Below are 13,617 nucleotides of genomic sequence, written 5' to 3'. Positions count from 1 at the left end.
AATAAATACATTATTGATTTTTTTTTGGTAGAAAACGGGAAAAAAGTTATGATTTATGATTTTGACAATTAGATAGGATTGATTAGAGAAAGAAAAGAGTCTTGATCTAATTTTAGAAGAAGAGATAAATTTATACTTGTACTTATACAATTGGAAGCCTCTTTGTATCTTTTTTCTTTCTTGTGCGCTTAGCTTTTCCTTTGATGTCTTTTTCTTTCTTCCTTGTTCTATATTCATTTTTATTAGTTTTTAATCTTTGTTTTTAAAACATGTATATTTTGGAGTTAAAATTTAAATACAGGTTGTTCTCAACTTATGACCGGTTATTTATTGACCTTTTGAAGTTATGAATGACCTCTCTGGCGGTATTTATGACTGGATTCGAAGTTCCAACAGCATCCCCCACTGTTGCATGACTGCCCTTCGGGCTCTCAGCAAGCGAGCCACTTTTCTGGCTGTATGCAGCACAATAGCTGTGGTGGAGCAGAGGTTAGAATGCAGTATTGCAGGCTAATTCTGCTGACTGTCAGGAGTTCAATCCTCACTGACTCAATGTTGACTCAGCCTTCCATCCTTCCAAAGTTGGATAAAATGAGGATCCAGATCATTGGGGGCAATATGCTGACTCTGTAAACCGTTTAGAGAAGGCTGTAACGCACTATGAAGCAGTATATAAGTCCAAGTGCTATTGCTAGAACTGCGGTGGAGTGCAGTACTACAGGCTACTTATGCTGATCACAAGGCTGCCAGCAGTTTGGCAGATCAAATCTCACCAAGCTCAAGGTTGACTCAGACTTCCATCCTTCCAAGGTCAGTAAAAGGAGGCCACAGAGTGTTGGGGGCAATAGGCTGACTCTGTGAACCGCTTAGAGAGGGCTGTAAAGCACTGTGAAGTGGTATATAAGTCTAAGTGCTATTGCTATCCTACAGTGCATTTTACAATGGTTTTGCTGAAAACTGGCATTTACTTCCAGATTTTGGCAATACTTGACCATAAACCATTGGTTTGCTTAACAACTGCAGAAGCTGCTTTATGACTTACTGTATTTGTTTAATTACTGCTGCAAAAAAAGTTGTAAAATCAGGTTGATCATGGGTGACCTTTTTACGACCATTGTAAAACATAAATGTGGGATGGGGAGATTCCCTTACTGTGTTCACCCGAGGACTATGTTTTTTCGTGTGTGTGTGTGCATTATGAGGTTCGTTCTCTGATCCTGTTGGTTGGTTTCTGAACATTTCATTACCAGGCTAGGTAACATCTTCAGCAGAATTTAGGGAATGTTAATGTCGGTATTCCTCTGCTTATAAGGGCTTTGTGTGGTCAGTAGGGGTCATGATGGGAGAGTCACATCAGATAAGAGTCTTGCCGCATATTATATTTACAACAAACCGGGAGCAATTCAAAGGTTATGGAAGGATGAGAAGAACAATGAGCAATAGTACTGTTGCTATGAAAACATCCTAAAAGGGGCGGCAGATGGTGGAATGGATTGAAGCATCTGCAACCTTCCAGATGTGCTCCCACATTGGCTGGGGATCTGCAGCATCACTACCTATTTTGGGAATACATTATGATATTGTTATCTAATGGCTATGAAATTAGCATAATTAACCGTGAATGTAGCATATTAGAATGGCTATTAGCTTGCATCTATTAGAAGCAAGTTTATTCTTCGGTAATTGGAATTTGATTTTATAATTGATTTCAGAATGGAAAAATAGCTATTCTGTCTTATATTGATTTGCCCTTGCATTCTGTACCTCCCCCTTAAACAGAAATGCAGAAAACATTTTACATGTTTTGATTACTGAAATTAACTAAGGAATTTTAAGGCATAGCTCTGCCTGCCTGCCTGCCTGCCTGCCTACCTACCTACCTACCTACCTACCTACCTCTACCTACTATTTTCCAGATTGTCACTGGTCTGTGTTCTGGCTTTGAATTAAGCTCTTGTAACTTTGTCACATATGCCTTATCACTGTGAAGAGGGTTCACATTCAATCTCTCTGCATTCATTATTTATGTTCATATGATGCAACACAGCACTACTCATACATGTTTTAGCTTGGTTTAATGTATTATCCATATCTTATGTAAATGCAGAAAACTGGACTAATTCTATAAAACAGTAAGTATAGCCAGCAAAAGCTAATAATAGTATCTTCATCAGTCAGGGAAAAAGAATTATATAATGGAGAAACAGTAGGAGAGGACAAATATTTGGTAAGTCCTGAGTTACTTTCTTGTCAATTTGACATTTCTTTGAGGATTTATTACAATACTTGGTAAATGGCAGTATTTAGCCAATACTGGATGAGGCTTTATTATACTTAGATGAGTGACAACACGGAAATACTAGGGTTAATAGATATTTTTTTAAAAAAACTGCAGAAGACAATGGCAAACCAAAAATATTTGTGCATGCCCATGAAGTGATTAGAACTTGGTTCAGACTGGAAGGAAGCCTTATCTTTACCGAGCTAAATTTGGCTGATCTTGGAAAAGTAACTATATAAACATGTCCATGAAGTCACCAGGAATCAAATTCAACTGAGTTTTTCAATTTACAATACAACATTGGGAGGAAAATAAGATAAAATTTAACAATGTAATAGTAAATTTAAAACAATTAAAATGAATAATACGGCTTAATAATTGTATCTTTTTAACTCTTGCCATCCGGAGTCACAATGTTTTGTGTTAAGTTATAAATCCAGTTAATTAATAAATAAATTTAGCAGAACTTAAAATGTATGAGACCACCAAAAGTTATGCTTGTGTTTTTCAGATTTTGCAATAATCAGATTGAAGAATGTTCCTTAAGGATTTTAATCTGTACTAAAAATGTAATATGTAATATTACAAGCATAATATGTAAAGAATCACTGATATTTATATTTAGCTAGTATTTTGAGAAAGATTTTTTCTCACTCCTTGTGCTTTTCAAAGCAGAATGTATTCTAATAATTAAAATTTTGCTACAAGGAATGCTCTTCAAATTGGTTGTGATCTTTTCTTGATTCAATCTTCAGCCTATCTTCCTTTTTTGAGTTTCTCTGGTAAGTGACTGCTATATTGCCAGATTCGTTTCTACTCTTATGCTATCTTCAGAGAGGCTTTAGAATCAGTCACAGGGGACTCTGTACATTTTTTGAGAAATACAGGATAATTGGAGGATGAGATGAGCAACTTCAGCCTAGTTGTTAAGGCAAAGATGGATTCGTCTTTCTGTTTTGTGGCCTGGGATTGCATTTGGCAGGAAAGAACAGAGAGCGTGTGGCTGAAAAAGAACATTCAGCTCTGCTTTACAGCTTTTGGCTCTTGGGATTTAAAAAAAAAACATGCCTGAAACTTCATCGAACTATGTTTTATTTATTTTTAATGAGAATCTGACTTTAGGAGGATGTGCAAACCATAAAAAGAGGGGTGGGAGTGGGGAGAGGTTATGCTTTAGCCCATGGGTCCTCAAACTATGGTAGTCTAGGTCCGCCTAGGACCACAAAGTTGCCCCGCCCACATCGCCCTGCCCACCCTTCAGTCAAGCACAGGACTTAGCTTCAGGCACCCCACAACCTGGAACTGAAAGGTAACGCCAACAATTTTGGTCTGCAGAATGCTTCTGGAGGTGGGGGGTGAAAAACGGGGCATACAGACACCCCAGGAGGCCAAAAACTGTGCAAAACTGGCCCATTTTTGGCCAAACAATTTTCGCCTGCTTTTGGCCTGCAGAATTCTTCTGGAGGTGGGGTGTGTGTGTGTGTGAAAAATGGGATGCACAGATGCCCCAGGAGATCAAAAAATGGCCCGTTTTTCACCTCTCCCGCCTCCAGAAGATAGAGAGACAGACACAGGAAGAGAGAGACAAAGAGAGAGAGAGAGAAGGAGAGAGAAAGAAAGAAATAGAGGCAGAAAGATTTCTCAAGCTCCTTGGGGCTGAGAAGAATTGCTGCAAAATTGAGTTTCCTGAAGTGGACCACTAGATCCCTAAAAAACTGAAAAAACAATCTAGTAAAAAGAAAATGCAACAAAAGAGCAACATGGAAACAAAAGCAAATAAAACACCGCCATGAGCAAAACAAAGTTTAATGTGTGTGCATTGTTCAATGGACTGTTAAATTGGCCACATCCACCTAGTCACATGACCTAGCCATGCCCACCCAGTTACATGACTGCCTAGCCATACCCACCTAGCTAGTCCGGGGCCCTGATAGTCTGAGTTGGCCCTGTTTAAAAAGTTTGAGGACTCCTGCTTTAGCCCTTCCCACTTTCCTTTTTCCCGCCATCACCATTGCAATACACGTTCTGCTGGCTGACTAGAAGGATATTGATGGGAGAAAACGTCCTCCCAGCCTCTCTTCCAGATGGCCAGATTGTTCACAAGTGCTCGTCTCAAATCCGCTTCCTGTGAAGTTGAAAAGACTGAGGGAAAGAAATGAAATAAAAGTGCCCAGTGGGCAGATTTGAAAAATTGAAACTGCCCTCTTAACAATCTCTTATTTGGGCTGACGATTTAAGCTGAGTATTTCCCCAAAACAAACAAACTACATCTGAATCAGGAATTTTTGATTCAAAGGAACTGTTACTTGGGTAAATGTAGATTAATATCCAATGAGCCAAGGTTGTTTTTTTATTTTCAATGCGCTGGTCAAGGTCTTGCTTTTACATGTGACTACTTAAAACAACTCAAGAATGTTTACTTTCTCTTTCTCCCTTTTTTAGAATTATGTTATTTATTCCTCTGGGGTTGTTCTCTTGCCAAAGGAGAAGAGGGGGCTAAATTCCCTAGACACAAATCTCATGCTGTACAGCTAGGAAGTGGCTACAGAGAATATACAGTATTTCATTTTGATCAGTTGCATTTTTCTGTTACTTACTGCAAGGCATGGGCTCTTTACCTCACAGGCCAGGGTTATGCAGGAGAATCCCAAATAAAGGCACAACTGCAATTGTTTATTTTCCAGGAGGATGTTTATTTCTGGAAAATAAGTAATCACAGCAGTATTGCTAAGCAGCTACGTAAGATTGTGTTAGACTGTGGCAGGAGTCTGCAACCTTAAACACTCAAAGAGCCATTTGTATCCATTTCCCACAGAAAAGAAAACACTGGGAGCCACAAAACGTTGAGTTGGCCACCCCCACCCAGTCACATGACACCCCCCCAGCCACACCTACCCAGGTTTTGTGGGTGTTTTATTTTCTGTGGGAAACCTCTCTCTCCCTCCCTCCCTCCCTCCCCCCTGGGGGAGGGAAGAAACCCCTGAACTGATGGGAATCTGATGTCCAGAGAGAGAGAACAGATGTGAAAGATCTGCTCTAAGAACCCTTAAAAAACCCCAACAACTGAGTGCATGTTTGTAAAGCAGTCCCCTTCCCAGCCATTATGCATCCATGTTCAAGAACAAGTTGCTGCAAGAATACGCCTTTGGGTATAAAGGACAGCTCTTCCCCATTGAATCTGTGTGTGTGTGTGTGTGTGTGTGTTTGCACAAGAACAGACAGAATAATGTAACTTGTCCAAGCAGGTGCAAATTCTGGGACAAATCAGGCACATGAACAATTCTTATGTTCCTTGCAAAGTCCAGTGGGCCAGGCACAGATAGAGACAGATCATTACACTCATTCAGTACTCTCTCTAGAATGAGCCAATGCATGAATGGAATGACAGGAGCCGCAGCATCTCCGAAGGGCAGGTCAACTAAGGAGCATGCTGGCAATTGCGGAGTTTTCCCCCTTCCATCCAAGGTGCGACCCCCGCCACAGGAGAAGGCTGGGAGAAACACGCATGTCTTGAATCTGCATGGTCTGGTGCTGCTGCCGCCGCCGCTGCTTCAGAACCCACTGAAGATGGCAGACTAGCAGCACACCGACCATCAGCGGGGAGATGGGGCATCACAGCAACTGACATCTGGGAGGCGAGAGCTAGCCACTGGAAGAAGCGCCCGCAAGACCCAGCAAGTACAGGGGTGCTTCGCTCCCACTCTGGAATATGGAGCGAATCTCCATCCCCCACCGTCGCCCTTACCTTCTCAGGCCAGGCGAGGAGTGACTGAGAGGGGAGGGCAAGGGGCGGGGCCAGCCAGTGGTGGGATCACCCGACAGTGAGCTGGAGCAGAAGGGTGAAAGAACATGCAGCTCTGGAGCCCTGGATTGTCAACATCCAGATAAGGGAATTCTGGGAGGTTTGACCCCTCCCCACTCTTTCATTCTGTGGTTTTTGGCCCTTCCACCAAAAATGCAGTTGGAAAGGCTTCGATGTAAGTTGTGACATATGTGTATTAATGCCTAATTGTTTGTTTGTGTTTGTATCCCACCTTTATTATTTTTGCAACGCAAGGTGGTAAACATATTCAACATATCTTCCTCCTCCTATTTTCCCCACAACAACAACCCTGGGAGGTGGGTTGGGCTGAGAGAGAATGACTGGCCCAAATTCATTGAATGGCTATCATAGCTAAAGCTGAACTTGAACTCACAGTCTCCTACTTTCTAGCCAGGTGCCTTAACCATGAAACCAAACTGGCTCTTGGAGGGTCAGCTGTTAGTAAGTCAATTTATGTTTTATTGATTGATTGCATCCTTTCCTGTGGAGGCTTATTGTTTTATGCATGCTGCATACTGCGTGTATTCATATGATTTTAGTTGCCATCTGAAAAGACTCAACTGGACCATTAACTTGAAGCAGAGCCAGCAAATGTCACATACTGGAATAAGCCTTTTCAGTTCAACGGGACGTATTTCTGAATAAAATTGCAACATAGATCAATATCTTTGTACCGCTTAGACGTCGGAAGGAGGCAATCAATACTTCTGCCCACTTCTGTGAATTCAGTTTTACTATTTCTGATTGAATCATCACGTTCACAGCTTCAATTCCGAAAGTGTCTAGGAGATTGTGCTGAAGGTTAAAAAAAAGAAAGAGTCCTTAAACACAAACAATCGGGTGATGGAAGGACCCCATTACAGGCCAATCTAATAAATGGAGTCTCATTCCTTCATGGAAGCATTTAGGGAAAAAGATTTAAGATCTTCAGTGAAAATGGACTGGCTAATAACAGAAGGCTGAAAGGTTTCTGCCCCAGTTTTCAAGATTTTGAATCTCTTAACTCCTAATTCTTGGCATTGAAGCTTGTGTAGGAAGTTAGCACTCACCCATCACCTAGGAAAATAAAATATTCTAGGAAATATTAAAAAGGTAGACTATTATATTTCTCTAAAGAAGAAACATGTTTCTAAAGACATAAACTCAAAGCCTCAGCTCCCTGCCCCAGCAGATACTTCGGTGCCAAGACAAAGGCTGGGCCACATCCACAAAATAAAAGACGTGGCCCTTAGGACATGATAGGATTAGCCCTCACTCAAGATCCAAACCAGGACAAAGCCATTAAGCCATAATAGGAATGGCCCAAAGCCCCTTCCTTGCATCATCAACCAGCAAGATTCAACCAGATCTGGGACTCAAGACAACTTATAAAGTTACCCCTACATGGCCCCATGGGAGTCTGACAACCAATCAGTGTACATTTCTGACACAGGAATAGGAAGCTCCAAGGCGGGGCCCAAAGAGGGTATAAATCTCTCCCTCTCTCACCCATGTGCTCTTTTTGCTCTCAAACTATGTGGTCCTGTCTGCCATTAAACCATCTTTCCAAGCAGTCTCCCATGTTTCCAGTGTCTTTCTTCCCACTTGGAACTGAATCCAGATGTGCATTTCTTCCAACACTTGTTAAAGAAACTTCGTGCGAATCTTGCTTTCTTGATCATTTGCATCAATCTTGCTAGACTAAGGACTTCACTGTAAGATACAACAACTCCACAGTTATTACTCCTGAAACATCAGAATCATTTTCATCAGGGGTCAGGAACCTTGGCCCTTTTATGGTTTGAGGACTTCCAACTCCCAGAATTCTTGAGCCACCTCAGTAATTCTGGAAGTTGAAGTCCACGAGTCATAGAAGGGCCAAGGTTCCCCACCTCTGATTTATAAATAGCCCTTGACTGTTGTCACATTCGCGCTGAGAACTCTGGATAACGGAATGGTACAAGTTGCCACAGTCAACTCACTAAAATCAATTGGCCATGGCCAACTTGCTGTGGCTAATTCACCTTGGCCAACACTCTGTGGGACCACTCGCCACGGCTAACTTGCCATGGGACAACTCACTGCAGGACAATTTAACAATTCAATTTACGTATTTAAAATAAATAAAAAATATTTTAATTACTGTCATTCCCATTTCATTCTGTCCCTCCTTTTGCATCCTTTCTTTAATGATTTTATTCCGTTTCCTTTAATGTAATTCTTGTCCCACAGTGAGTTGCCCCGTGGTGAATTGGCCGTGGAAAGTTGTCCCATGGAGAGTTAGTTGTGGTGAGTTGGCTGTGGCGAGTTGTCCAAGGCGAATTGCCATAGATCCCTGGATAAATTAATCACAGAAGTTAATGCCCTGGATTCCCATCTTTTCTACTTGCTTTATTCCGGGTAGAAAGGAGTGGCTTGGTTTCCACTTCCAGCTGTGGATTGCATTGCCTCTGAGACTCTTTTGGTAATGCTAGTTGTCCAGGGAAGCTTTTAACTTGTCTTCTGTCAGAATTCTTTTCTTGATATTATATTACCTAAAAGGGTAAAAATGATGAATAGCAATGTGATTGGCAAACAAAAAAACAGAAAAACCACACTCCAAAAGTATTTTATTTTTGTTTTTAATCTCTCTTTTAAGTATGTAGCCCTAGAAGCTGTTTCCTCTTGTAATGCAATATTTGCTCCCTTTGTAGCACTTTGTGGTTTGGATCATACAGAAGGTTAATAAACAGGGAACAGAGACAAAAGTTTGGGGGAAGACTTTCCTAGTTACTGTAATGGTTTCTATTCTAGTAACTGTTTACATTATTTTCTGCCTTGTTACCTGACCTCCAGATATATTGGGCTTCAACTTTCATTGTTTTTAGCCAGACGACGTGTGTGGAGGCCAACTAATGGCTGTATTATTTATTATTTCGGTTTCACTTTAATGTATAAAACATCAGCAAGAGAGTACAATATAAAAGGCACTAAGGATCAGGTAAGAACCACAGTCTAAGCTCACTAAGATATTTCACCCACGGCAGCTACTATTGAACTATACCAGAAAGGAAGCTTTTATATGTGGAAATCATAGTCAGGTAGACACATGGTTTCTATATACGGCAGATTTACTTATTGTCAATTCACTTAAGGGAATAATACCATTCCTCCAGCAGGAAAAATCATTGGGTTGATAAAACTAGTCCACAATTTTCTTTTTTATGGAATGAGTTGGGAATACAGAAAATACATGGCATTTCCTTATATAAAATTCATAAACATGCCTGGAAGATACAAATTTGTGATCCAAATCAAATAGAATAGAATAGAATCAGAGCTGGAAGGGACCTTGGAAGTCTTCTAGTCCAGCCTTCTGCTCAAGCAGGAGACATTATACTACTTTCAACTGTCCAGTCTCTTCTTAAAAACTTCCAGTTCTGAAAGCAAAGCATTTCACTGACTCTTTTCACTGTCAGGAAATTTCTCCTTATTTCTAGGTTGAATGTCTCATAAATTTCCATCCATAGAACAAAATGTATGTAAGTATAAAAGCATTCACCATGGTTATGAAGGCAGAATTATGTGTGTCAGTGCATGTGCATGCACATGTGTTCTACAAAAGCATGTTTTAGGCTTCCTGTTTAAGAAAGATCGGCTTCTTAAAGCTTCTTAATGCTTGTTGCTATGGAAACAGTGAGTTTTACTGATAATATACATAAATGGGGTGCAGTATGCTACCATGTGATAGATTATTTCTATTGCATAAGTTAATGATAAAAAGATTTACATGCAGTACTTCCCATATATTGGCAAAAGATAAAACCAATTTTCTCAGTCCTAGTGTACTACATCAGATTTCAAGAATGGGAGGAAAAAGATCTTACCTCTTGCCGTGCTGCTGGTGTTCGGATGCCCTGCCTCCCACCGGCCAGCTGGTCTTCGGGTCTCTGCTGTGCGTGTGCACATGTCCACATGTGCATGTCCATCCATGCATGCATCACACATGACCATTCATGTGTGCATTCACACATGACCATGCATGCGTGCATTCACACATGTCCACACGTTCACACACACCTTTCACTTTGAGCATGCACATGCACAGTTTGGGAAGGCGGTATCTAAAAGGGTCACCATCACTGCTATAATGGATTTCTCAGAGAAACCAGGGATGATGATCTCTCTCTGCCTTGATGAGGTATAATTTCCCAGATTTGTAGCTGAATATAATACGTTGTATGGAACTAGTTACCTATTAGCATTGTAGTGTTTCAGAAACTGTGGCCTAAGAATATATTGTGGCCTATTTATAATATTAATTACATGGATATCTGCTTTTCCTCCTAGAGCAAAAGAAGGCGATTGTGCAAGTAGTCCTGGACTTGCAACCATTGATTTGATGACCAAAGTTACAGCAACACTGACCTATGACTATTTTTCACACTTAAACAATTGGTGCAGCATAGTCACATGATCAAAATTCAGACACTTGACAACTGGCTCATAATTATTCTAACTGCACTGAAAAAAACGGAAGTCACTTTTTTTTCTTTTTTACTTCTTCATTTTTCTCCTTTCTTTTAAATTGTCTAAACTTTTGTATTTGTATTTTAACTTATAATAAACTTTAATAAGAACATTTTTTTTAAAAAAACCTGAAGTTATCAAGATGGTTTCCCTTCAGTAGTTTTAATTTTTAGTAAATTTCCTGGAATGTAATCTTTTCCATGGATTTTACTGGAAAATAGTGCCAACATTCTTTCTTGCTTCACTCCTAACCATACAACATGCTACTTTGCATTCTCCATCAAAACAGTAACTATGCTTTGGATCAGCTAGTTTAACTGTTATGCTATATGTTGAAAGTAACTCAAAACATCTGGAGAACCTGTGTCAGCATTAATCAACTTTTGGTAAATACTGCCAGATGACCTGAATGTAAAATGACAGTGGTTTTCTGTGCCAAACGTATGGATCGTTTCTTTTTTTTTAAATTCAATATATCTAATTCAAGTAAAATGTTCATTGTAAACTTTAAAGTTCCTATTGGCTACAAGCCAATATATTGGAAGGAAATAAACTGATTAGCATTACAGCCTCTCAAAATGATCTCAGCATTTGAATTTTTCCTGTCTTGGCAGAAGAGATAAATTACTGTATACTCATCACATTGTTGATATATATATATGTGTGTAATTGCTGAACAAAACCCTGGGGTGAAAGCCATTCTAGTTTTGATACTTTAATTTATAAAGTAAATCCAAGAATTTATATCCTGCTGGTTTTATTTTATAATCCTCAAGATTTTAAAGAAAGGTAACAGAGTTCATCAGGATCGCATTTCAAGCATTTTGCTATTTTGTATTAATCACCTCCCTGTTCTTGCATTAAAATATCATAGTAATTTAATAGTTTGCTAGAAAATTGTGTTCCAATATACCTATTGTATTTTTACTGTAGCCTGCTGGTCCTGTTTTTGATATTTTCACAAATAGGGGGCATACAAGGATTTATATAATTAGGGCATATTTATTCATTGTTATGAATTTAATTATCAGTAGGCAGCGATCACAATCTATTTAATCAGAACTATCTCCAGATTTTACTTGCTATTTAACAAAATACCTAAACCCTTAAAAGGTGGTGTATGAAATGTATCTTCCATGCTGTAATAACCCATGATCAAAATCCTGCTAAACAGATTATACCACTCTGCCTTTATGGGAACCATGTTTTCTTTGCTGGATCCAATCTGGGTCGGTCACTGAGGTTTATTCTTCTGAGCTTTTGGACTCGTGCTGGAGCCTATTCTCAGGAAAATTCTCTCTACTGGAACGAGACTGACACAGATAGGATCCTGCCACATTCTGAGATACGTATATTTGTCTTCATGTTTCATATCCTTAACTGGAATTAGCCAATGGGCCAGGACATAATGTCATCTGAAATGCTTAATCCAACAATGTTGGCTTGTTTGCTAAAACCAGGAGGTGTGGCCTTAGGTCTCCTGCCAACTGAATTGCATTGTGGTTAAATTTTAAGAAGGTAAATTCAGGTAGTGAATTCAGGTACTGCTATTATCTGAAACACTTCCCTACCAAGACTGAAAGTACTACGTTCTCGTCCCGTGCCCCCCGAGATGATTAATATACACTTGGCTCCTCTACTCAATACTGCTAGGTTTGTCTTTGTAGGCTCAATTTTTAGATTCTCCTTTTCTCCTCAAGCATACCAATATGCACAGCTCCACCAAGAAAAGAAAAATTTAGAACATGGACGAGAGCATCAACTGACCATTAGAGGGAGCTTTAACATTTTATGAATGTAAGCTTCCTTGCTTGCTATGGCTTCCATCAAAAATGCACATTGCTTGAAACAATTGTAAATCAGATTTCAGAATAGTAGACCACAAGCCCTAAAATTGCTATCTACTTTATTTGACGGTTAAATAGCCTAAAAACAACTGTTATTACATGTATGCTTATTTCACCCCAATACATTTTGCAAATGTGAAACTGAATTTTGAGAAATGTCCAAGAAAGGACTTGGCCAAACTCTTATCATATTTTATGCAGGAATCCCCATTTGAGTCCCACCCAGACCATGCCTTTTTTCTTCCTTGCTTGCCAAAAAGGCTAACCAATTCCATTCTGCTCCACCTGTCTTATTTATAAGTACTGTTGTCTAGCAGTTAAATGCTGCCAGAGCTGATGTATTCAATAGTCCTTGAATGTAATCTGTACTGCAGTTCCTTAACTTTTAAGTGTTTGATATACAAAGGTCCTGTCTTATCAGTCTAGGAGTGCTTTGTCTCCTATTTAACCTTTTTAACTCAATATGCTAAGGACATATTGAGTTACATATGCAAAGTAAGTGCTTCATCTTGCCTTCAAACTAGGGCGATTACTGCTTTACTTTTCTATCAAATTACAATGTCTCTCTTTTTAAAAAAAACCCAAGGCAAAGGAAAATAAAATCTACACTTTTGTGAAAAAGTACTTTTTATCTGACTTCCTGAACACATCCATCTCTGTGAATGAATGAAATGAAGAGTCATTTCAGCTCTACTTATCTCCTTGCTCATTCCCTTTTATGTATAACACTAATTTTGAAGGTTCTCATTTATTTCATGAAGAGTAATCAAATATGTTTTCCAATGTGAGAAATACACATTTCCCCCCTCATTTAAAGGGAGAACTAGAGAAAATTATGCTTTATTTAAGTCTCACAAACTTTGACTTCCACATCTCGGTAATCACCTTGTAGATTTCAGAGGTTGATCAATTATGCCTGCTAAAAAAATTCTGAAGAGTTGTATCAAAAAGCCCATGATGCTCTTTGCCTGGAAAAGGTTACAGCACCATTTCTAAGATTTTAGAGCTCTATCAATCCATAATCAGAGTCATAATTTGAAACTACAATTTTTTGTAATACTATGCATCTTCCCAATAGTAGCTTTCTTGTCAAAATTGTCCTCACAAACATATCATCAAATTGTACAAGATTTACAAAGAATCTAAGTGCAACATCCAGAAATCTGGAGAGGGCATTC

Source organism: Natrix helvetica (genome assembly GCF_964273705.1).
Source record: "Natrix helvetica genome assembly, chromosome: 1".
NCBI classification, from domain to species: domain Eukaryota; kingdom Metazoa; phylum Chordata; class Lepidosauria; order Squamata; family Natricidae; genus Natrix; species Natrix helvetica.
This window is presented reverse-complemented; position numbering follows the sequence as displayed.